The sequence below is a fragment of the Hibiscus syriacus genome, unplaced genomic scaffold, assembly GCF_006381635.1.
Source record: "Hibiscus syriacus cultivar Baekdansim isolate YM2019G1 unplaced genomic scaffold, ASM638163v2 tig00111810_pilon, whole genome shotgun sequence".
Lineage (NCBI taxonomy): Eukaryota > Viridiplantae > Streptophyta > Magnoliopsida > Malvales > Malvaceae > Hibiscus > Hibiscus syriacus.
This window is the reverse complement of record NW_024063186.1, coordinates 1796227-1823073: the sequence shown is the minus strand read 5'-3', so window position 1 is coordinate 1823073 and position 26847 is coordinate 1796227. Positions and strand designations below refer to the sequence as shown.

The 26847-nt window shown below is 33.8% G+C and overlaps 1 pseudogene; it reads right to left on the bottom strand.

The window, feature by feature from the left end:
- Positions 1 to 7666: 7666 nt before the first annotated feature.
- Positions 7667 to 8230, bottom strand: LOC120171019 (annotated as a pseudogene).
- Between the last annotated feature and the right edge of the window lie 18617 nt (positions 8231 to 26847).

Below are 26847 nucleotides of genomic sequence, written 5' to 3'. Positions count from 1 at the left end.
AACCAATTGTGTATCATCAGCTAATCTGCATTTTCTACTCTAATGCGGTATGTATTCAAAACGAGAGTCAATGTGGGACTATAGGAATCAGATCCAACATTTTAGGACAATATATTCATATTGACTCCGACACTATAGCTAAATAGTTTGGGCTAGATGATAATGGTTTATATAATGAGAAAGAAACAGTGGCATATCCCTATCTTCCTAATGTTAGTGTTAGTACCTTGCGTACACATCATGATCATTTTCTTCATTTAATGATCTCTTGGTGGTTTTGACCATCCGGAGGTAGGTACTCTACTCTTCGTGTCAGAGATTTATGGTGGATACATTGTATACAGCATAATAAAAAGATAAATTTGCCACAAATCATTTTTAGTGAACTAGTAGATACTATAAATGTTGTCCCCTCTAAACATGTCAAAACTTTAGTTTATGGGTGTCTACATAGAAATCTTTTTATCAAATTCGGTCTTAGAGTCTCTCTCGATAATCGAAGATCAAACGCCTCCATATTTTTTATCTTTCCTAGAATTGTTTGATATGAGGTTTGCTTCCATTAAGTCTCAGCTAACTAAATTTCAACGGGAGATGCGTAAACGTATGGACGCTCTCACTCTTGAAGTACGAGCACATTATCCTCCTCCTCCCGACCCTCCGATGGAGTAGATCTTTACTTGCCATGCTTTCTTGGATTTAGAACTTCGATTGATAAACATTTTGATGTTCTTGGATTGTTTTGGATGATTATATGTTTGGATTTATGTTTTGGCTGCTTGAATGTTTGAACTTATATTTATTTGGTTGTTGAACTTATATTGGTTTATCTTAATTTTTGCATCATTTAGACATCTATGACCAATTCTCCATTACACATTTTATATGAATATTGATTATGAAACTAATGGCTAATCCTTCTTTTGATTGTGATCTTAGCAACTAAAGCTTTAAATTTCTAAATATCAATTGGCTAATTTTTCAAAACCTTGTTTAAAAACATTTTAGAGTCTTTTTGATTTAATAAAAAGGGGGAGAAGTGTTAAAGGAGAAGTGTTAAAGTAAGGGGGAGTAATTTCAAAAACTTTATTTCAAAAATCTTAAAATTACTAAAATGTTTTGTTATATCAAAAAGGGGGAGATTGTTGAAAACATTTTGATATTTCGATATAACAAATTAAGTTAAATGAATTTTAAGATTTTACATAAGATTTTCTAAAGTATATTCGATATATTTATTCGAATATCAAAATATTACTCCAAGTCTTTCAAAGTTCAATGTCAATCCTTACTAAAGTGTAAAGTTGTGTTTTATACTTAAAATATTTTTGAAACAATTTTAACAAAGTATTTCAAACCAAAAACGAGCCTAAAATCAATTTTTCAAGTAAGTGTACCGATGCATGAATCAATGCATCGATGCACCCTTGTTTGAATTGAACATCGAATGGCTTTTATGTACCGATGCACATACCATGCATTGATGCACTCCATATATATTAAAAATCGAATTGATTTTATGCACCAATGCACAAGCCATGCATTGATGCACCCAGGCTTTTTCAAAACATTGAAGCATATTTATGCTTCGATGCACTAAGGGTCCATCGGTCGAAATATTTGAATTTTACACATAGTGTACCGATGCACTAGCCTTATGCATCGATGCACACACGCTCCTAACTGATTTTGTTAATTGTTTTCACACTTAAATGGCTCCATTGACTCCACTAATCATCCCTAACGTTCATAATCAATTGAAGGAGTATTTAAACAAGCTTAGAAGCCATTGATCAATAACAAGATACAACAATCAATAATAATCAAGAGAGAGTAAAAGAGAAAGCATCAAACCTCAAGTTTGAGCATTTTCAAGCATATTTCATTCAATATTCATTTTTGCTTTCAAGATCACTTATTGTTCTCAATTGTATTATTCTTGCGTGTTCTTTTTTTTTTGTTCTAGAATTGTGCAAACACATTTGCCTTGTGAGATTTTTCATTAAGTTTACGAATTTGTAATATTCTCTTTGAGAAAGAGTGTTCTCAAGAATTGGGGTATATTCTTGAGGGAGTTGTAAGGTTATCTCTTTGTCCTCAAAAGAAAGAACAAATTAGTGAATTTGTTGGAAAATCCTTAGTGTGGATAGCTAAGGTACTGGACGTAGACTTTGGTTGAGAAAGTCGAACCACTCTAAATCACTGTGCAAATTACTTTCAATTTTCTGCAAAAGCTTCCACCAAATTTTTAATTGCCAATTCACCCCTCTCTTGGCCGATTCCATCGATCGATTAACTCAACACGAATGCTCAAATCTAAACGTGAGAATTATAAGGTACTTAAATCGCTTCGGATTTTCTCTCTGTTTTCTGAGCTTACTTTTCAAATCAAAACAATTTCGACATTGGTCCAGATATTGTTCTGGTTAACGTTTGAAGAAGGATTTGCTTATTGAAGCATATTCAACTTCCCGAGAACACACTTAGCAAAATTGTTTGCTAAAAGGAAACTGAGATCGAAATCAATTGTTATTGAAACGACACAATCCGTGTTGGCAACGAAGAATTGCCCTTGTAAGCTGACGTGAATCTTGAAGTAAACATCTGTTTTCGATGATCCGAGGAATTTGAGGCGAAGCTGAAGTTTGAGGTTACTTTCACAATAAGTTTCTCTCTATCTTAATCTCTTTAATTTGTTTATTTAATTATTTTTATTTTATTTAATTCTTATATTCAATTTTAAAAACAACTTTTAAAAAATCCCCCTTTTATATTTATTACTATTAATATTTATTATTTTATTATTTTCCCTTTTTTATTATTTATTTTATTTTAACATATCTTTTCAACTTCATATGAAATTCTATCTTCTTCTAAAATCAAGAAAGAGTTTTATTAAATCATAAACACCACAGTCCCTGTGGATCGACCTTGTTTCTCTATACTACTTTTTCCTTTTTATTTATTAAGAAGCCAGGAATTATTTTGATAGCAAAATGACGGTTATCAGTATCGTAGTGCTGGGATTAGTTAGTTTAGTTTGACTCAAAATCATGATAATTCGATTTAAATCGTAAATTATATAAATTGTATTTTTACTATATTTGGGTTAAATTACTAAGAATGAATTGAGAAACCAAAATTCCTAAAATTTCTCTGATTGCCTGAATAATGAAATCACTCATGTCATATCTAAAATTTCTAAAATTTCTCTGATTGCCTGAATAATGAAATCACTCATGTCATATCTAAAATCTAAAGTAGCTCTGATATAAAATATTTTGAATACCTTCCTGATTACTTAGTGCCTCCGAAAAATATTTGAATACTATATGATCTTGATAAATCACTTCCCGAATAACTAATTTATCCGTTAGCTATCAAACCCCTTTTTTAGGGATCTCATTTCAGAAATTCAATCAGTTCATAGAAGTTTTGTGTTTTCTCCGCTTGATAATTGTTAAGTACCTCTAAAAAATAATTGGATTATCTAGTGTGTTCCTTATGTGTCATATAATTGTTTTACTTGTTTTAAAATATGATTTTCTGAAATTACGGATTTACTGAAGTATTGATTTACTGTTTATGAACTATAACTACATGATATGTGTTCTCTGGTAACTGCTTTTACTAATAAATAAATATGTTTGAACTCTGATTTCCTGCTACCACTAGTTATTGTCTGAAAAATGTTTTTCTTCAGGGTACTTTGGGATCTGGTATGAAGTCTCTACAGGTTCAGTTATGATCAAGCAAGTAATTCCTTATTGTAGGTTCAATTATGATCAAGTTGGTAATTCCTTATATAGGTTCAACACCGATTAGTTTGTAATTCCTTATGGACCTAAGGCGACCCTTGGGTGGGCTCTTGGGCCCAATTGGCCTAATGGTAAGACCTTATGAACCCTAAGATACTCCCTTAGGGTGGCACCTCTGCTATGTGCATTGTGTAGGCCCTTTTGGGTTTGAGGGAACAACTCTCAAGTGGGCAACTACGCTTCGGCTAAGGTAAGACCTTGTGGACCCAAGGTGCTCCTTTATATTGACACCTACACCCAATGGGCCTAGGTAAGTCCTTATGGATGCAGTTATGGGGAACTGCATATCGGTGTTCGATTTTAGGGTATTATTATGGTTTTAAAATATTATTTAAACTACTAATGTTTTTAAAGGATATGTATTTATTTCTCTATTTTGTTGGAACACACTGGACTTCCCAATTCAATCTTCTGAATCTATCTCTCTCTGAACACTTCCTTCAGACCGTAAATTTATGTTTGCAACTGAAGACTTACCTAGTAGAATATGAATTCACCGCTAAAATTTGATGATTACTATCCCACTAAGGAATTTATGCTTTACCTTATACCCGATGGCCTATTGTATTCATCTGATAGTTCTGTATTACTGAGCTTCCCAAAGATCACTCTTTACTCACCCTTTCAGGTTAAAAGAATCGATCTAATGCAATTATCAACTTCATTATTGGGAGTTCATTCGGCTTTGTTTGCAGAGTACGGTACAATGTGTAATTAGGGGGCATATAGGTCATATTTGATTTTTTTTATATATTGAGTCTAAAACTTGTATGATTTTAATTATATTTGTAATATATGAATGGTTTTATGAACTTGTATTTTATTTATAAATTGGTTTATGATTTTTTTTCTTTTTCCAAATTTTTTCCTTTATTTTCCTTAATTCATGTAATTGCCGCATATTCCTCCGGTTTTGCTTCTTAATTTAATAAGCTTAATTCATACTGTTGTCCCTTCCATATTTATCTTTTGTTTACTTTTATTTTATAACTCTAATTTAGTCAAACTTCATTTCCTTTGATGGTTAATTGCCTTTTATTATTTGTTTACCTTTATGAGCATTTGTTTGTTTGTCTGTTGTTTTATATATTATTATTTATTTGTACTTTATATTTTATTGTTTTTAATTTTAGCCCTTCATGTTATTGTTTAACCTTGTTTCGTTTCTAGTTCATGTAATTTATTTCATTTACATTCTGGTCCCTATGCTTTATATTCATGTACCTTTTTAAAATGTAATTATTTAGTACATTCAATAAATCGAGGTAATGCTTTTTTGTATGGGGAATCTATGGAAAAGTCTCTCGGATACAATGGAAGTATGTTTCCGAGGATTGTTTGTATAAAAGAATTCCTTTTCAATTTATTTTTGGATCATAATTTAAATATAACTTGAATTTATAATTTTCAATATAAAGATGACATATAATTAAATAGGTATTGATTTCGGGTGCTGTGGGGGTGTTCATCCTTCCCCACGCGTAATCGATTCTCAAATCCTTTTTAAAATGAATTTATGGTTAAACTAGGCTGATTTTTATCTTTTAACTTGATTTTTTTCTTTTAACTTGATTTTTTTTCTTAAAATTATTTTAAAAGACATTTTTAGGTCTTCGACCTACCTAACCCAAAGGTCGATGGCGACTCCAAATCATTTGTTTTCTCAAACCCCAATCTTTTCAATTTAAGCTGGTTCGATCCCCATTCCAACTCCTAAAAAACTTAAGGACCATTCCGACAGTGACACGTTAATTTTTTAATGTTGAGTGACTAAAATAAATTCAAAACAATAATACTAAGTATGATCTTGAAATTAAAAATAATTGAGTGAAGAAAACATAAGAAAAGTGATAAATGGAGTGCTAAATATTTAGTTTACCATTTTCATTTTTTATAGGCTTAAAGTAAAAATAAATACCTAAACTATACCTTTTTTTTTGCTTTAGGTACTTAAACATCTTTTTGTCAAACTAGGTACTTAAACTATTATATTTAATTAGTTTAAGTCTTAAAATTGTTTTAGTTGGAAAATTAATTTTCGACCAATAAGATGTTGACACGTCATACAAAATTATGTATTTATTTTGACCAAAAAATATTTTAGGGGCTTAAAGTAAAAAAGAGGTTTAGTTTAGGGATTCATTCTAATAAAAAATAGTTGAAGTACTTAAAGTGGTTACATATTATAATTTAAGTACCTAATTTGACCAAAAAATAGTTTATGTACCTAAAGGAAAAATAGCATAATTTAATTTTTTTGTTTAAGCCTTTTTTTTATAGTATGCATGTGAATCGCTAGACGTCAGTGCATACGTTATACTCTTCTAATTACTATAAATTAACTATTTTAATGTAATTGTCTGTGACTCATATGATGCACGTGCTAAGTTATTTATAATTTTTTATTCTAAACATGTTCAATCATATAATAAAACTAATGATTTATAATTTTTTTGAACATGAATTACCAATCTTATTGCATGTAAAGGACGTGTCAAACACCTAGAAGAAGTTCAACAGACTAACAAACAAAAGAAAAATAGATGACGAGCAAAAACAAAGTCAAAAGACAAATTAAAACCCAATAACTAAAGGAAAAAATGTTTGAACTTCAAATCCTTGCTAAAGAAGTAGAAAAAAACGATGATACACTCAGTTGCAAGGAACCAAATAAAACACTCGAGCCTTCAAGCATCTGACCCAACCACGAGAGTCTGTCACTAAGGGGGATCCAGCCAACGACGATCATCCAATGCAGTAACTTCGACACATCTTGGAGCTTCCTCCACCCAGAATAGGTCTCTCCTTCCCAATGATGGCTCTGCTGCTAACGCATGCGCTGCCGTATTCCCACTGCGATGTGTGAAAAGAGCACGAGCGAAGACAAACTGCATGGCCCTTTATCTCATTCACTATAGCGCTAATTTCCGAGAGATCGGGCTCTGGTGATTTCAATTTATCAATGACTGATTTAGAATCACCTTCGACAATGATGTCCACAAAATCTAAATCAACAGCAAACAAGACTGCGTTGAGAGCAACGGTGGCTTCTGCCAAGAAAACAGACGTAATTTATTGCACCCATCTTCTGCTCATTCCTAAAATAAACCCACAATCATTTCTAATAACAATTGTTGTCTATGCATGTTGTTGGCCCTGTATAAATCGAGCATCGAAATTAATTTTAACTGCAGGAGATGTTAGGGCTTTCCACTGGACCAGGATGGGCTGTAGCGGACAATAAACAATTCTATTTGCATTCTCAAAATCATTGCATTGGGTCTTAACAAGGGTAAGCGCACTACAGCAAAAGTGGCTTGTTGTGGCGTTTTTTTTACTTATAGCGGCGTTTTTAAGCGCCGGCGTAAAGACAAACGCCGCTAAAAGCGCCGCTAAAAATAGCACCGCTAAAGTTTGCGGCGTTTTTCAACAAAAAATGCCGCAATAGGTGACAACATATAGCGGCGTTTGTTCAAACAAACGCCGCAAAAGGTATTGATATTTAGCGGCGTTTTTCTGAAAAACGCCCGCAATAGGTGTTGATATTTAACGGCATTTGGCAGACAAACGCCGCAATAGGCGTTGATGTTTAGCGACGTTTTCTTCACAAACGCCGCAGTAGATGTTTATTTTTACCGGCGTTTTTCCTACAAACGCCGCAGAAGATGTTGATATTTAGCGGCGTTTTCCTACAAACAAAATTTTAGCTTAATTTTAGTTTAATTTTTAAAATCCGTGGTTTCATTTCCGCCGAGATAAAAATATATTAATCTTTTCCCCCACCTCAACAACTACAAGCAAAATCCTACGGTCAAAGAAATCATATAAATCTTGCAAATGAGATGAACCCTAACATTAGAAGTTAATTGATAAATTCAAGCTTTCTTGGGAGATTTAGTTGCCTTTGATGGAGATTTCGATTCTTTAGAAGAGGCCTTTTCAGTCTTCTTTGGGAGAAGAACAGGGTTAATGTTCGGTAAAACGCCACCGTGAGCAATAGTAACGCCGGCGAGAAGCTTTCCCAGTTTCTCGTCGTTCCTCACGGCGAGTAGAAGGTGTCTTGGGATGATCCTGTTCTTCTTGTTGTCACGTGCTGCGTTTCCGGCCAATTCTAGAACCTGGATTCCCAATTCAAAACCGAATTACGAACTACAAATAACAACAATTAACTTATGCGATGACTTGCTCTAGCTTTCAGTTACCTCGGCTGCTAAGTACTCGAGAACAGCGGCGAGATAAACCGGAGCTCCGGTTCCGACACTCTGCGAATACCTTCATTTCTTTAAGTAGCGGTCGATCCTTCCGACGGGGAATTGGAGGCCAGCTTTGACGGACCTTGAAACTGGCTTCTTCTTTGGGCCGCCGCCTTTTCTTCCACCAGCACCTTTCTATACTTTAACTCCGACATCCATTGCTAGAGACAGACGAGAAAAAAATGATTTTAACGCTTCAAGAAGTATAAAATTCTCAGCTTTGACAAATCGCGGTGCAGAAAACAAAGCGAGATTGGCACGTTTTGTAGCGGTAGTTTAGGCGGGGTGCAACGAGAGGGGACTGAGACCCGTTAGATTGTGCACTTATCGACGGTTGAAGATCCTTTAGAGACGATCCGTGTTGTTTTCAATAACACCAATGAGAAGTGTGAACACTCCAACCAAACGTATCAAAAATATTTAGATGCTTACATTAATTTGTATTTCAATGCTAATTCGACATGGAATATTAATATGTCAGAAACAAATTATATTATTCAAATTTTCATGTTATAAGTAAATTAAAGACTTAAATATATTATTATCTCCTAAAGTATACTATTTGTATTAAATTGTCCTCTAAAATATTTTTTCAAATATTTTATTTTTTAAACTTTAAATCGTTATCTCGTTTACTCTAAATCGTTAACTCCGTTAAAGTAAAAAATCAACACACCGCTGAGAGGGCAAACGACTGGAGAGAAAGAAAGCCTAACCTGGGTATGGCGAAATGCGACGACGCCGGAGACGAAGAAGGCATGGCGCAGTGAAGGAGATGGCTACTGGTGTTTTCTGGGTAAATTGTAATCGGAAAATCGTAGACAAATCAATAAGGAAGAATGGCTAGGGCTTCAGGAGTTTTAAAACTGGCTTTGCAACGTTTAACATTACAAACGCCGCTGATGTGTAAATAATTGCGGCGTTTTTAATTAAAAAACGCCACGTTTGTTAAAATCAATTGCGGCGTTTACAGAAAAACGCTACTAATGTACGACCCATTTGCGGCGTTTCTTGTAAAACGACACTATAAGCAACTCTATTGCGGCATTTATATAAAAACGCCACTAATGTACGACCCATTTGCGGCGTTTCTTGTAAAACGCCACTATAAACAACTCTATTGCGGCGTTTATATAAAAACGCCGCTAAATTACTACTCTATTGCGGTGTTTTTTTAGAAAACGTCACTATAAACAACTCTATTGCGGCGTTTATATAAAAACGCAGCTAAATTACCACCCTATTGCGGCGTTTGTTGAAAAAACGCCGCTAAAGTTTCATTTTCCGGCGTTTCGATTTTAAACGCCGCTACATCCTTAAATTTTGTGGCGTTTTCCCTAAAAACGCCGCTGCATAACACTTTTGCTGTAGTGGCACATCCTCCATTTTAAGTCTATTGCCTTTGATGATGCTATCAATTCTCGCATACCATAAAGCCCACATGGCTACAAGAATCTCAACATGCTTATTGACTGAATATTTTGAAAATAAACAATCCAACCTGGCTATAAAATCATTTGCTAAATTAAGAATGGACCACAAATAATGTAAATGAGACCATACTAATTACGCTAGAACACAATCACGTATGATATGCAGTCTATTCTTGACATATGTATTGCATCGAAGACAAATGGGATTATTAACAACTCGATTTTCGTACAAACATTGTAAGGATTTTTTTTTATATAGAGTTTGTTCACCATCCATTGATAATCATCAATCCCCAATTCAACTTTGTTCACCATCCATTGATAATTATTTGCTCAACTACAACCCATAACTCCATTTCGACTTTACATAGAGTTTTTTTATATTGGAGGCAATTGTCAGTCCTGACGAGAAGAACTAGCCCAAATGGGATTTTTCTCCACCCCAAATTTTTTGATTGTGTTGACTATAAACAGAGAGTGGAATATTCAGTATTAGCTCCACTTTTACATCTTTGAAAATATCTCTAATGAGCCGCTCCTTCAATTTCATATGGTTATCATCAATTAAATCTGAAACATTTTCTACTGTATCGTCCCATGATGATTCAAAACATCTCGACTGACTCAGAGGGATCAAAAAAATATTCCAGATAGAGATCATCCTCCCCGCCCACCTTCCAATGTAATCCTTTCTCAAGCAGCCCCCTCGCGCTCCATATACTTCTTCAAATGTATGAAGGAGCGGATCCAAGGTGAAAGGATAAAAAATCACATGTCAGGAAATATTTTTCCTTCAATAGTCTTGTAACCAGCGATGATGGATTTTGAAATAACCGCCAACCTTGTTATGCAAGTAGGGTGATATTAAATTTTGATAGATCTAGAAACCTAAGTCCTCCATTCTCCTTAAGTTGACATAAATCTTTTCATTGACACCAATGTATTCCTTATTTTCCAACGGATTTTTGCCACTAGAATTGAGCCATGATTCCTTCCAGCTCCATACACAAACCTTTCGGCAACAAGAAACATGACATGGCATACAAAGGGATCGCCAGAAGAACAGACTTAATAAAACTTTTTACCTCCATGTGAAAGGGCTCGAATGCATCACCCCTCTAACTCTACTCTGAAATTTGTCTCGAATACAACCAAATGCTATTTTTTCCCCACTATGGTCGGCAACCCTAGATATTTTTATGGGTTCAAAGTACTTGAGACTCCTATTATACATCGAACAACCCTTCTGTTTTCTTCAATTACATTTGAGCTAAAAAAGAGACTTGACTTATCAAAATTGTTGGTTGACCTGAACACTATCCGTATACATGAATAATCTCCTTGATTTAAATGACCACAATTGCCACTGCCTTGCCAAAGATTAGACTGCCATCTACAATGATCAGGTGAGAAATTGACGGGGCATATATATTAATATGAACACTATGAAACAAACCCAATTCAATAGATGAACGAAGTAGGGAAGACAAACATTCACTATAAATTAGAAATAAATAAGGACCGAGGGATCTCCCTGCTGTTGAGTTAATCAATCAACGGAATTGGCCAAGAGGGGGTGAATTGGCAAATAAAAATCTGGTGGAAGCTTTTGCAAAAAATTGAAAAGATTTGCACATCGATTTAGAGTGGTTCGACTTTCTCAACCAAAGTCTATGTCCACTACCTTAGCTATCCACACTAAGGATTTTCCAACAAATTCACTAATTTCTTATTTCTTTTGAGGCCAAAGAGATAACCTTACAATACCCTCAAGAATATACCCCAATTCTTGAGAACACTCTTTCTCAAAGAGAATATTACAAATTTGCAAACTTACAAGGAAATCCTCACAAGGTAGATTGTTTGCACAATTCTAGAACAAAGAAAAGAACACTAAAAAATGAATACAATTGAGTACAAGTAGTGTTCATGAAAGCAAAATGAATATTGAATGAAAAATAGGCTTGAAATGCTCAAACTTGAGGTTTGATGCTTTCTCTTTGATTCTCTCTTGATTCTAGTTGCTTGTTGTTTCTTGTTATTGATCAATTGCTTCTAAGCTTGTTTAAATACACCTTCAATTGATTCTGAACGTTGGGGATGATTAGTGGAGTCAATAGAGCTGTTTAAGTGTGAAAAAAATTAATATTAGTGGTTGGGAGCGTCTCATGCATTGATGCATACCCTAGGTGCATCGGTGCATCAAGTGTAAAATTCAAATATTTTGACCGTTGGACTATCAGTGCACTAAGAGTGCATCGATGCATAAAATGTATTCGATGTTTTGAAATAGCCTGAGTACATCGATGCATGGTCTTCTGCATCGATGCATCAAATGCACTAAGTGCATCGATGCATGGATTGGTGCATCGGTGCATCACTTTGAAAATTTGATTTTAGGCTTGATTTTGGTTCAAAATACTTTGTGAAAATTGTTTCAAAAATAGTTTAAGTATAAAACACAATTTTACACATTTAGTAAGGTTTGAAATGATCTTGAAAGACTTGGAGTAATAATTTGATATCCGATTAATTGAATCGAATATACTTTAGAAAATCATTTGTAAAATCTTTTAAAATTCATTTAAACTTAGTTTGTTATATCGAAATATCAAAATGTTTTCAACAATCTCCCCCTTTTTGATATAACAAAACTCTTGAGTAATTTTAAGATTTTCTTTGAAAATAAGTTTTGAAATCAATTTTTAAATTACTCCCCCTTACTATAACAGTTCTCCCCTTTAAAACTTTTAACACTTAACACTTCTCCCCCTTTTTGTTAATTCAAAAAGACTCAAAAACTGAGTGAAAGAATGCTTTGAAAAACATAGCCAATTGATTAAACATTTTAATTGAATATAGCTTAAGCTGCTAAGATCAAAGATCAAAAGAGTGGTTAGCCTTTAGTGTTCATAATCAATATTCAAATCAAATGTGAAATGGTAAATTGGTTATAATGCAGCTAAGATGTAAATAATGCAAAAATTAATAAACATGAAGCTCATAAAGATCAAACCAAATAAATAAAAAGTTCAAACATCCAACAATAGTTAAACAATTCTAAAAACAACAAAATGTTTTAACAATCCAAGTTTTAAGTTTTAATCCCAAATACAATCAAAATAAAATAAGTCTAGTCATCCATAGAAGGATCGGGAGGCGGAGGAGGAAATCGGGCTTGCATCTCAAGAGAGAAAGCATCCATGCGTGCAAGCATCTCCCTTTGAAACTCTATCTGACGAGCTTCCAAAGTGTCTAAGGGTCGATTTACTGCTTCGTTAGTAGCAGTCAAGTGGGATTCGATGGAAGCTAACCGTAGATCAAATGTCTCCAAAAATGAATAAAATATGGAGGCATTTGATCCCCTTGTGGAGTTGGTTCCGGTGCAGGCTCGTCATCGGGTACGTGATTATCGAAGTCTTGCATAAGCTGTTGAAATTCAGGATCATCGTCAGTAGCCAGAGCCGGAGGAGGAGCATGAGAGGAGCTAGGAGCAGCTCATGAGGAACTAGCTCCCGGAGTTTCCTTACCGGGTCTAAAAACCCATTGATCGGTTACCTCGTCTTATTTCCAATCCGCTTTCTTCAAGGATGTGAGATTGATTGGGTTTTGGAGAGGAATAGGATTGTCAAGAGAGACATCCATACTGAGTTTGATAAAGAGATTGCTAAGAAGACAACCATAAACTAATATTTCAACTTGTTTGGACGGGATAATGTTTACGGTATCGACTAGCACACTAAAGATACTCTGTGGAAGATTTATTTTGATCTTATTCTTAATACAATACATCCACCATAAATCCCTAGCACGAAGAGTGGAGTACCTACCTGCGGATGGTCGAAACCACCACGAGATCATTAAATAAAGATAACGATCGTGATGAGATCGAAGGGTACTAACATTAGCGTTTGGGAGATATGGATATTCCACAGTTTCTTTTTCGTCATATGCACCATTGTCATCTATCTCAAATTTTGAAGCTATAGTTGTGGAATCAATAAGAATATATTGTCCTAAAAGGTAGGATCTAATTCCTATAGTTCTACATTGAGTTTCATTTTGAATACAGACCGCATTAGAATAGAAAATGCGGACTAATTGATGAAAGACGACAGGTCTAAGAGAAAACAGTTTATCAAACTTCCATGTTCTAAGAATCGGGAGGTATTCAAATTTAAAGTCTATCATGGCTTGTAGAGATGGAATACGTTCTTCCCTAATTCTATAAGATTGGAAAGAATCCATGTACCTATGGTACAATTCTTCTCTCCGACGTTCAAGCATATTAAAACATGTACTAATTATGGTCTTTTGAGGATTGTTTGGATTTTGTGGTGGAGGAACGAGAGGAAGATTTTGGTTTGACCGACTCGAAGAGGACTTAGGACGTTTGGGATTTGACATGATTTAAAGATCGGAAAAAAGGAAAGAAATAAATAACCTGCAAATTGAAAAACATGTATGCACAATAATCAATCCCAAAACTCAATTGAGTCCGCAATAATCAAGGTTCTCTAAAACAATCCTAATGGGCAAAGTTTTGAAAACTATTTGAAAATATCATTGGAAATGTTGCAATACATATAGTTTTCATAAAAACAATATAATGAAGTCAAAAACATCAATGATTTTCGAAAATAATTTTTTTTAATTTCGAATTTCAAAGAAAATTTTGAAAAATTGTGTGTTTTTGATGAAATTTGTTATAAAATCTAGTTTAGAATCATCATATAACCAATGTCTGATATAATGTTCATCCTAGAACTAATCAAAACTAGCCCTAAGATCGAAAATTGATAAAATGAGTTTTTAGAAAAGTTTACCTTGAAATTTCGGATTGAGAGGGATGTATTGATGTTTTTCACGAATTAATGTTTGAAGAAGGATTAGGAGTTGAAAAGCTCGAAGATTCCGATAAAAACCCAAGGATTTGGAGCAATTTTGAGAGTAGGAAAGAAAGAGGAGGCGAACGGCTAAGAGAGTTTAGTTTTAGGGTTTGAAATAAATGAGAAAATAAGTCTTTTTAACCTAAAACCCGACGGATACATTGATGCATGACCCTGTGCATCGATGTACATTCAAGGCGTGCATCAGCAAGATGAATCGATGCACATTCAAAGGGATGCATCGATGCACTGTTAAGTGAATCGATGCATTAAGCACAAAAATGTCAAAAATCTATTTTAAACCACTCAAAATGCTAAATTAATTAGCTCTAGTGGTTTTGGTAACTCATATATTGAAAATAAACATGTTCAATCAATCAAATTATTCCTTAAACTACATTTGAACATAAAATTAATTTTCACCAAATAACATAAACTCCCCCCTAATAGCATAGAATGCAATAAAAAATATTATAATCATGTTCAATCAATCAAATTATTTTAAACACTAAGTGAAGATAGGTTGGTTAAACCTAATTCTCTCCTAAGTGTCCAAAATCTTTCCTTGTCTAAAGGCTTTGTAAAAATATCCGCTAATTGGTGCAAAGTATCAACAAATTCTAGAACTACATCTTCCTTAGCGACATGGTCTCTAATGAAGTGATGTCTTATTTCAATATGCTTAGTTCTAGAGTATTGGATGGGATTTTTAGTGAGACAATAACACTAGTATTGTCACACTTGATAGGAATAGTACCTACTTTAATTCCATAATCAAAAATTGTTGTTTCATCTATAAACTTGTGCATAACAACTACCGCTGAAATGTATTACGCTTCAGTGGTAGATAATGCAACACAATTTGTTTCTTTGAAAACCAAGAAATCAACATATTTCCAAGGAATTGGCAAGTATCGGAGGTGTTTTTCCTATCTAATTTGCATCCTCCATAATCCGCATCAGTAAAGGCATGCAAGATAAGAGTCTCTAGGATACCAAAGTCTTAAACTAGGAGTCCTTAAGGTATCTAAAGATTTTCTCAACAGCTATAAAATGTGATTCCTTAGGGCATGATTGAAATCTAGCACATAAACAAACACTAAACATAATTTTGGTCTACTTGCAGTTAGATAAAGTAAAGATCCAATCATTGACCTATATAATTTAACATCTACACATTCACCTCCTTCATCTAAGTCAAGCTTTTTGAAGAGCTCATTGGAGTGTCATGAGGTTTGCCATTTTCCAGTCCAAACTCTTGAGCATATCTTTGACGTACTTAGCTTGATTGATGAAGATGCCATCTTTTCTTTGCTTGATTTGGAGTCCCAAGAAAATGAGAGCTCCCTCATCATGCATTTCGAATTCCCTTTGCATTAGCTTAGAAAATTCTTGGCAAAGAATCATTAGTAGAACCAATATTATATCAACATAAATTTGAACTACTAATAATCTTTACCTCTATGCTTTAAAAACAATGTAGTGTCAACTTTCCCTTTTGAAAAACCCTTTTCAATTAGAAAGTTTGACAATCTTTCATACCAAGCTCTTGGAGCTTGTTTAAACCATAAAGTGCTTTTGTCAATTTAAGAACATGATTTGGAAATTTGAATCTTCAAAACCTGGAGGTTGTTCCACATACACTTCTTTATAAAACCATTTAAAAATGCACTTTTAAAATCCATTTGATACAATTTAAATTCATGAAAACATACAAATGCTAATAACAGTCTAATTGCTTCCATCCTAGCTACGGGAGCGTATGTTCATCAGAGTCTATGCCCTTCTTGAGTATACCCTTGAGCAACAAGTCTAGCCTTGTTTCTCACTATATACCACTTCATCAAGCTTATTCCTAAAAACCCATCTAGTACCCACAGTATATTTATTACTAGGCCTTCAACTAATATCCATACTTTACTTCTCTCAAATTGATTTAACTCTTCGTACATAGCCATAATCCAATGTTCATCATTAATGCTTTAATATTCTTAGGCTCTATGCATGAGATAAATGCAACATAATTATAAAAATTCTAAGAGAAGATCGAGTTGTTACTCCTTTGGATGGATCACCTATGATTTCACCATCCTTGACATAGTTGTACTCTCTTGGGTAAGATACTTCCCTTTTCAATGGTTGATTCTCGAGAGGATCATGAGCCTCTCTTTCATTTTCTTTGATGATGATTCTCTAACGTCATGTCTAACCTCATTTGTATTTAATACCTACCATCATCATTCAAACAAGAATCCTTCCTCGGAAGTAGATTATCATCGAAAACAACATGTATAGACTCTTCTACACTAAAGTTTCTTTTATTAAATACTCGATAATCTTTAGAACTTAAGGAATAACCCAGAAAAATTCTTCATCACTTTTAGCATCAAATTTGCCAAGACTGTCTTTACTGTTGTTTAAAACAAAACATTTACATCCAAAAGGATGCAAATAGCTAATGTTAGACTTTTTATTTTGATAATTTCATATGGAGTTTTCTTTAAAATAGGCCTAATCATTACTCGATTAATAACATAACAAGCTATTTGGGCTTCTGCCCAAAAATATTTTGGCAAATTGTTTCACAAAGCATGGTTATAGCCAGTTCTTCTAAAGTTCGATTTTTCCTCTCAACAACTCCATTTTGTTGAAGGGTTATGTGCTGAAAAATTATGGCTAATACCGTTAGAATCACAAATTCAGTAAATCCAAGGTTTTCAAATTCAGTTCCATGATCATTCCTAACACTAGTTATAGAGTAACCTTTTTCATTTTGGATTACTTTTGAAAACGTGATGAATTTTCAAATGCTTCATCTTTAGTACTTAAAAATAGAACCCAAGTATATCTAAATAGTCATCTACCAAGACAAATGCATATTGTTTTCCACCCAAGCTAGTAGTCCTAGTTGGCCCAAAAAGATCTATATGGATCAATTGTAATACTCTACTAGTTGATACATCATTAATGGATTTAAAAAAACTCGCTTTTGTTTTTCTTCAGCACAAGCATCACAGATTTTATCATTATCAATTTAGTTTAGGCAACCCTCGAACTAAATCACCTTGAATTAGCCGTTGCAAACACTCATACTAGCATGTCCTAGTCTCCTATGCCATAATCAACTATCATGCTCATCCTTAGCAACTAGGAATACATGTCATATCAATAGAGTCTAAATGCACCATGTATATGTTTCTTATTCTAGACCAACAAGCATAATTCGATTAGATGCAATGTCAATAACTTTACAACCATTGGTTTCAAACATGACATTGAATCCTTTCACATAATTGACTAATACTTAAGAGATTATGCTTTAATCCATTCACATATAAAACATTTTTAATTTGTATGGAAGAGGTATTACCTATAGTACCTATACCTTCAATGTGACCTTTTGAATTATCACTAAAAGTCACTTCTCCTCCATTTTTGGCTTTAAGTTCTATGAACCGGTTTTTGTCTCCGGTCATGTGTCTTGAGCATCCACTATCAAGGTACCATGAGTTTGAATTTTTTCCCGTGCCTTGTAGCAATGCTCCTTTCCTACAAACATAGATTAATTTCTAATTTTTGGTACCCAAATTCTTTTGGGTCCATATTCATTAGTTTCCAAAATCCTAGTCCCCTTAGGTATCCATTTGTGTAGGATATCCTTATCTTAGTAGAATGAGCTCTTTAGGAACCATATACTTCTAACGATTTTTCCATCAGAGTTCTTCGGGGACCTCTATGATTGTAGTTTTTAAAACTTTTTCTAACAAGTTGGATTTGAATTTTCTCCATTTTCAAAACGTTTTGTTCCAACTTTATCAAAAGAATTTTAAGATCATCAATTTTCTTTTGATGATCATCATTGACCATTGAAACTAATTTGCAAATCCAAATTTTCTTTTCAAACTCTTCTAGTTTGATTTGCAAAATCTTTGATTACTTTCAAGATCGTTGTTGGTTTTGGATATGAGTTTATTTTCATTTTTCAATTTTGAAACATCATTTTTATATTTTAAAAACAATTTCTCATAATCCGAAGTCAACCCATTATATTCCTCTAATAGCTCATCATAAGATAAATCATCAAATTCAGATGAGTTAGAGGTTACCTTAGAATCTTCCCCGAATGCCATCAAGCACAAGTTTGCTACTTCTTGTTCCTCTCATCGGAACCCTCTTCATCGCTCATTGTAGCCACATGGTCCTTCTATTTTGGTTCATTTTTAGGCCTTCATTTCGTTTGAATTTTCTTCCTCGGTAAGGTCTCATCATTTTTCTGAACCGTTTAGCAAACAATGCCATTTCCTCGTCATCGTCATCTTCATCCGAATCACTCTCATTTTTTGTAGATTTGAGAGAAACTCCAATATTTTTCTTCTTCTCCTTCTCCTTTGGTGTCTCGTCAATCTTATCAAGGTCCACCTCATCTTCAAGCTTCATTTCATGAGTGAGGAGGGAACTGATTAGCTCTTCAAGAGTTAAGGACTTTAGGTTCTTAGCCTCGATGATTGCAGTCTTCTTGGATTGCCATGATTTTGGAAGTGAGTAAACTAACTTCCTCACAAGTTTTTCGTTTGGTATGATCTCTCCATATGATTTGAGACCATTGACAATCGTTGAAAATCTATCCATCATAGCTTGATATCTTCATTTGGTTTCATCCTGAAATTTTCATAGCTATGTGTTAAAAGACTAATTTTAGATCCTTTTACCTCGTTGGTGCCTTCATGAGTGACTTGTAGTTTATCCATATTTCTTTGGCGGTTGTACAAGATGAAACTCTTCCATATTCATCTGGTCCAAGAGCACAAAATATGATATGGATGGCTTTGGAGTTGAGCTGGAACATTCTTATCTCTCATTCACTCCACAATCTTGGATGAGTGAGAGGCTTGATATATCCGTCTTCTACAACATTCCATGCTCTCATGTCACTATCTTGAATGAAATACATCATCCTATTCTTCCAATAGGCATAGTTAGCCCCATTGAAGAAAGGAGGCTTGTTGACGGGCATCGAATCGAGACCGGAGTCGACGTTTGAAGTGGAGGCCATTGATGACTTTGATTATCGATGTAACTTTTCCCGAATCGACTCAAGAGGCGATTAAACCTTCAAATGAGTTAGGCTCTGATACTAATTGTTAGCCAAAGGGGGGTGAATTGGCAAATAAAAATCTGGTGGAAGCTTTTGCAAAAAATTGAAAAGATTTGCACAACGATTTAGAGTGGTTCGACTTCTCAACCAAGTCTACGTCCACCTTAGCTATACACACTAAGGATTTTCCAACAAATTCTAATTTCTTCTTTCTTTTGAGGCCAAAGAGATAACCTTACAACACTCTCAAGAAAATACCCCAATTCTTGAGAACATCTTTCTCAAAGAAGATTACAAATTTGCAAACTTACAAGGAAATCCTACAAGGTAGATTGTTTGCACAATTCTAGAACAAAAAAGAACATTCAAAAATGAATACAATTGAGTACAAGTAGTGATCTTGAAAGTAAAATGAATATTGAATGAAAAATAGGCTTGAAATGCTCAAACTTGAGGTTTGATGCTTTTTCTTTGATTCTCTCTTGATTCTAGATGCTTGTTGTTTCTTGTTATTGATCAATTGCTTCTAAGCTTGTTAAATACACCTTCAATTGATTCTGAACGTTGGGGATGATTAGTGGAGTCAAAACCGTTTAAGTGTGAAAATAATTAATATAGTTGGGAGCGTCTCATGCATCGATGCATACCCTAGGTGCATCGGTGCATCAAGTGTAAAATTCAAATTTTTGACCGTTGGACTCTCAGTGCATCGGGCACTAAGATGCATCGATGCATAAATGCATTCGATGTTTGAAATAGCCTGAGTGCATCGATGCATCAAATGCACTAAGTGCATCGATGCATGGTATGTGCATCGATGCATAAAATGCATTCGATGTTTAATTAATTCCATGGTGCATCGATGCATGGATTGGTGCATCGGTGCATCACTTTGAAAATTTGATTTTAGGCTTGATTTTGGTTCAAAATACTTTGTGAAAATTGTTTCAAAAATAGTTTAAGTATAAAACACAATTTTACACATTTAGTAAGGTTTAAAATGATCTTGAAAGACTTGGAGTAATAATTTGATATTTGATTAATTAAATCGAATATACTTTAGAAAATTATTTGTAAAATCTTAAAATTCATTTAAACTTAGTTTGTTATATCGAAATATCAAAATGTTTTCAACACCTGCCTTAAACCTCGTTATAGACTAAAAGAAGCACTGACGACCCCATTTATAATAACCTAATATGTAACAGAACATAAACAATTTCTTATCATTTTCACCCAATGAGCAAAAAAACCCCATTTTCTCCATTATTACCCACAAGAAACGCCACTCCACCCTGTCATAGGCCTTGCTCATGTCAAGTTTCAAGGTGAAATAACCGTTTCTGCCCTCTATTTTGTGTATAAACAAATAAGTAATTCATAAGCTGTGATTATATTATCCGAAATTAGATGCCCTGACACAAAAGCACTCTGAGCTTCGTCATACATAATGTAAAGCTCTGTATTCTCTGAACCAACATCTTAAGACACAATCTTGTAGGACATTATAGATGAAGGCTGAAATGGGCATTTTTTTCGAATTATATATATTCGATAATAGTACAATGTAAGTCCTGTTTATAGTGCTCATATCAAAAGTCCCTCCATAAGACTAATGAAAAAATTAGCAACTTTACCACCTATCAATTGCCAAAAAAACAACGCACCAAATTCATCCTCGCCCGTAGGTTTAAGTGGACATCGATTCACTACTTGAATAACTTCTTCAATTGTAAAAGGTCGAAGCAAATCAGTATTCATATCAGCCATAATGTTAGTGGCTATGCCATTCACAATTCTATAATCCATCGACCTCACATTGGATGTGAATAAAGTCAAGAAATAATCTCTACCAACATCTCCTATTCCCACATCAATATCAACAATTAAACCATCATTAGTTTCTAGGGCTGTTATTTTATTCTTACATCGTCTATTAGAGGCAAAACGATGAAAGAAAGTCGTGTGTTATCACCAAACCTTAGCCAATTCACCCTGGCACATTATTCCAAGTACAATTCAGATTTGTCCAACTCGAGATGAAGTTCCAACTTTGTCTATTATTTCACCCATTACCGTCCGTTTTGTAATTCAACCAAAGCCTCCAGTTTCTTCTTAAGAACACTAGCAGTGAAATGCTCTTTTTACATATCCCTTTGAACCACTCATCATGACCATGACTCACGAAATTGAGCCTCTCCGATAAACCCAATAGACTCATTCTATAACCGTTGCATTCCTCCTCACAAGAGTTTTTCCAATAGCCAAGAAGCCTCAAACATAAAATTCCATGCGAACATACCACCATGAACAACGGTTTCTAGTAACAAAAGACAGTGATATAAAGAATGGTTAAGGGTCTTAATTCATAGCATGGGAAAAGAGTCTTTCACGTACTATCACCAAACCCCGATCCAAACATTCTCTAATTTATTTATACCATGCGGCCTCTCTCCCAAGTAAACCAGGTTCATGTAGCCAATATCTATAAGATTACATCAATATAAAGCCTCCGAAAATCAACCATTTGTCTTTCATTACAAATGATGCCACATTCCTTTTCAAATGCGAACAAAATTTCATTAAAGTCCCCAATGATTAAACAAGGGGTATTTGGTTATCATCGAATTGTCGTAGAAGATCCATGACTCTCGACAACGATTTCTCCTCTGGTGCCCTGTAAAACCCAGTACACGCCACTGGAATCCGTCTTTATTGGTTATAAAAACATCAATATGCGACCTAGAAAAATCTCAAAACAGCATACCCCCACTAGAGCCTTGTTAATCCACCTCTATTTCATTTATAAAACTCCATGACTTTCGTACCTTCTCCATCCGTGAACCTTGTAACTTTGTTTCCATAAAGAAAACAACCTGAGGATTAATGTCTCATAGCTCCTTCCAGAGACATTGAACAGTCTGGGTCATCCCCAACCCCCGAATGCTCTAACTCAACAGTTTCATTATGCCCGACTAGCCTAATCATTTAGGCATGCCGATACAACTTCACCTCTAGTATTTAACTCCCCAACACTAGACGAGACTGTTGGACCGCTCTTCTGTCGCTTTACATTGTCTGCCTTATAAATGGGATTCTCTTTATCCACTGCAACCATTGTGACATCCCCAGTATGTTATCATCTCCTACCACATTAGCTGTCGGGAAAGATCGAGACACCCAAGCTTTTGTTTGCTCTGTGGCACCTAAGCCCTGATATAAAATCTACTTAGGACTAACCACCCTATACGCCCCGACTTCTCCATTCCCCTGTTCCTCATATAACCATGAGCTTGTGGTAATCCCCTTTCTTTGTGGAGCAGCACAAATTGAACCATCCCACAACAGCGTCTGATCCTTCTTATCCTGCATAATTCGAAGTAGGCAATATTTTTCACTATGCCTTAATTTTCCACGCCTAAAACAAAATAATCTCAGTTTTTCATACTGAAATTGAGCATAAGAGAAAGACTCGTTTGACAACGCAATCTTTTTCATTCTCTTTAAAGGTTTTCGAGTATCCAATACAATTCTCATCCGAATGCTCCCTTTATAACCCAATGTAATAGCCAAAGAAGCATACTCAACAAATTTACCAATAAAATTCCCAAATTGTTGTGCAACATGTTCAGAAAAATACACAATCGGTAGGTCATTGATTATAATCCAAAACACAACCTAATTTAGCTTCGCCATCATCGGATCTCCCCCTGTTTCATCTTGTGCATAACTAAGAGATGAGAATTAAAGTACCACAGACCTTCCGCTTCTATTCGATCCACGTCACCCTCATGGAATAACCGAAATAAAAATCTACTAGCACCCAATTCAGTGATAGAAATCCCCCCAAAAAATCTACTAGCACCCAATTCAGTGATAGAAATCCCCCCAATTAGTTTCCAGACATCGATAAAGTCACTCTCATTGCCTGAAAATTCACCATGCACGCTGACAGGAAACATCCCATAAAACAATTATCAAAAGAAATAAAAGTGGGAGATATCGATGAAACTAGGACCAAACTAACCTCCTCCTCTTCACCCAAGGTCAAATCCTCTAAATCACGCACAATTTCCCCCATGGCAAACCCACGAACGCAAAAAACAAACTTAAAAATTGAAAAAATCTCAGAGGCTACAAGAAATAGGGAGACGACTACCACTCGGTAAGGAGAAACCCTAGCACAGAGGGTTTTCAAAACACACATTAATGATTTATAAATTAACATAATAGTCATCCAATGATAGAAATCAATTTTTTAGGTAAATGTTTGTTTTCTTTTGTTTTGTTAAGAATGTATATTTTTTTGATAGAGAAAGAAAATATTATCATAGTTCTCTCGATTAAAATTTTATTATGTTTGTGGTTTATTATCTTATTTTTATTAAGATTTGAATCTAATAGTAAATTTTATTTTGGGAAACCAAGGCTCAAAAACTATAATATAAAAATATAATAAATTAAAATAAAATAAAAATTAAGCCCAAATGAAGTAACATATTGTTAGACCAAAATACATAATCCAATGGCTCAACTATCAGATCCATCTCATATGCTTACATTAATCCAATAGTCTAACCAGGACCACACCTTCAGTCGAACAACATTAACCCTAATTCCTAAACAAAAATTTTAAAACAAAGGGTACCTAATGTCCGTGTAATTTTCAAAAAAAAATCAATGTGGTCCTCGAATTTGTTTTACTCAATGTGGTCCTCGAACTTAGAAAAAATAACTTAATATGATCCCTTGACCAACAATTTTCTTCATTGACCGTTATGATACTGACGTGACAATTTATGGTACTGACGTAGTAGTCCACAGTAACTAGTGACGTATCAGATTAACTAAATTGAGTTTTCTTTCCAAGTTCAAGGGGCAAATTTTTTTTAAGTTCAAGGGTTTATTTACTTTTTAAAAAAAAAATACAAATATGTTAAAATACTACTAATATATGTTAAACCCTTTAGTTCTTTGATTTTTATTTTCTGCCCCTCTTAAAATTGATTTTTTCACTTAAGTATTTTTTATCACCTTTAATATTAGTGTCATTATTTTGAAACAGATAATAATGTTAGGAAGTATGGTAGAGCGTAGATATTTTAGAGTTAGTTATAAATTTTTATATATCTAAAGAAATATTTGGTATTAATATGTTATGATAATGAAAAAGATAATTATGAATTAATAAATTTATGATTAAAATAATATAAATTTGATTGGAGGATAATTATTTGTAATGCAATATAAATAATTGTTGAGAACTTATTTTATCCGTATTGGTATGGAGATTTTTTTTTATTTTTAAATGATGTATTCTTTATTCTCGTATACTGATATTTTATTTTATTTTACTTTTTACTCATGTTTCATTTTTATTAATTTAATAGTAAATATTGATTCATTTTAATATTTTTTATTTAATAAATAATACTAATAATTAATGATATTTTATATTAAAATTAATATTTTTATATCTTAAAATTTAAAATATTAGTATTTTTAAAAAAACAAAAAAAACTTTGAACTTAAAAAAAATTAGCCTTCGAACTTGAAAAAACCAATTTAGCCCACTAGCCATGTCACCATTCACCGTGGACTATCACATTAACACCGTGGAGTGCCACATCAGTATCGTAATGGTCAACGATGGAAAACATTGATAAAAGGGTCACAAGGCCGACCCTGTCCCAGGGCAAGAGTGACGCTAGCCCAAGGCCTACAAATTAAAAAATAGCATAATATTTTTCTTATTTTTAATAAATTATTTAAAAACTGTAAAATAAAATAATGGAAAATCATGAATTTATGAAATTGACAATTGGTATCTTTGAATTTTTATATTAACGTTAATAAATTGTTCAACTTATGAAATTGACAATTGGTATCTTTGAATTTTTATATTAACGTTAATAAATTGTTCAACTCCTCATAAAACTCTATTTCAATATTTCTTTCCCAAAATTAAAAAAATCCAATTGATTTTTTTAATTTTTTCTTTCCAAATTCTCACCATCAATTCACCAACTCTCTTTCTCAATTTTCCATATCAATAGAAAATTTATTAACGTTATTTTTTCTCTTCAAAGTTCAATGGGAGGAAAACTTTAAGTATAATTAGTATGCTTCTTTCCTTTTTTTTTTCTTTTTCACTATTTCTCTTAAAATTATTACTCTCAATTTTTAATTTCTCATATTTCTCACAATCACAAGGTCGCAATTGTTTACCATAAATTGTGGTGATTGAATCATATTGAAGATTGTTCTTAAAATTTTAGGTAAACTATGTTTTCAAATTCTTTCTTTTGATTTTTATATATTTCTAAATTCTAGATAAAATCATTCTATTATTTTCAGATGCTATGTTATGTATGAGAAAAAATATGTTAAAAAACATTGATGTTGACATTATCATCAAAGATTTAGTATCTAGAATACCTGAAGGCAATGTTTTTTATAAGTATTTATTTGCTTAAATATACTTTTTGACATTTTTGATATTGTAATGAATTACTATGTTTAATTTAATAAAAAATTTCTAATAAACTTTTTGTGTTACACATTTTTTTAAATTTCTTTTAAATTGGGGCCCATTTTTTTATTTTCGCCCCGAGCCAAAAAATACTCAAGACCGCATTGAAAACAAAAAATATTTGAGAACCAAATTGGTCTCTTTGGAAAAGTACAGGGGTCTCAAATATACTTTGCCAAATTTTAAACTCAATCTTTGGTTGGCATACGCCGCCAGTGTTGCTTCAGTTTCCAATCGGCTCTGCACCAACAACCACGTCGGCCTCCAATGCACTCGTGCATTTGTGTTTGTGGTTCCCCTTTCAAAGGTCGTTCTAGGATCGATATAGTCCCTTTTGAAGAGGTAAAAAGAACTTTTAGAAGCAGCCAGGGCCTGATTAGACCCATTTTCCATATGGTACAACGGATGTGCGATTGGTGGAAGCAGTCCCCACCAGTGTTCCTTGGACGTTCATGATTCTCCACCAGCTGTTCATCAAGACTTATATTTGGTCCTCCTTATTGTAAAACGATGTCTACATGGGCTCGTTTGATCTCTCTTAATTAAAGAAAAGAAAAGAAAAAAACTAGTAAAATAGAGGAAAAAGGAGAAAGGGAAGAAAGGTGTATATGTAGTCAGATAAATGCATGCTTTCGAGTTAGCTAAATCCAATATAAATAAAAAATGAGGGAGGATAGAGAACTTTATTAGACTTAGTAGGGCCATAGTATTAAATTCCTATTGCATTCCGTCACGGATGTTATTGCGGTATCGTGGTTGCGGATATTACGTAATGCGTAACGACTACTGTGGGCATGATTTGTTTCAAAAAATCTATGTAATTTTAT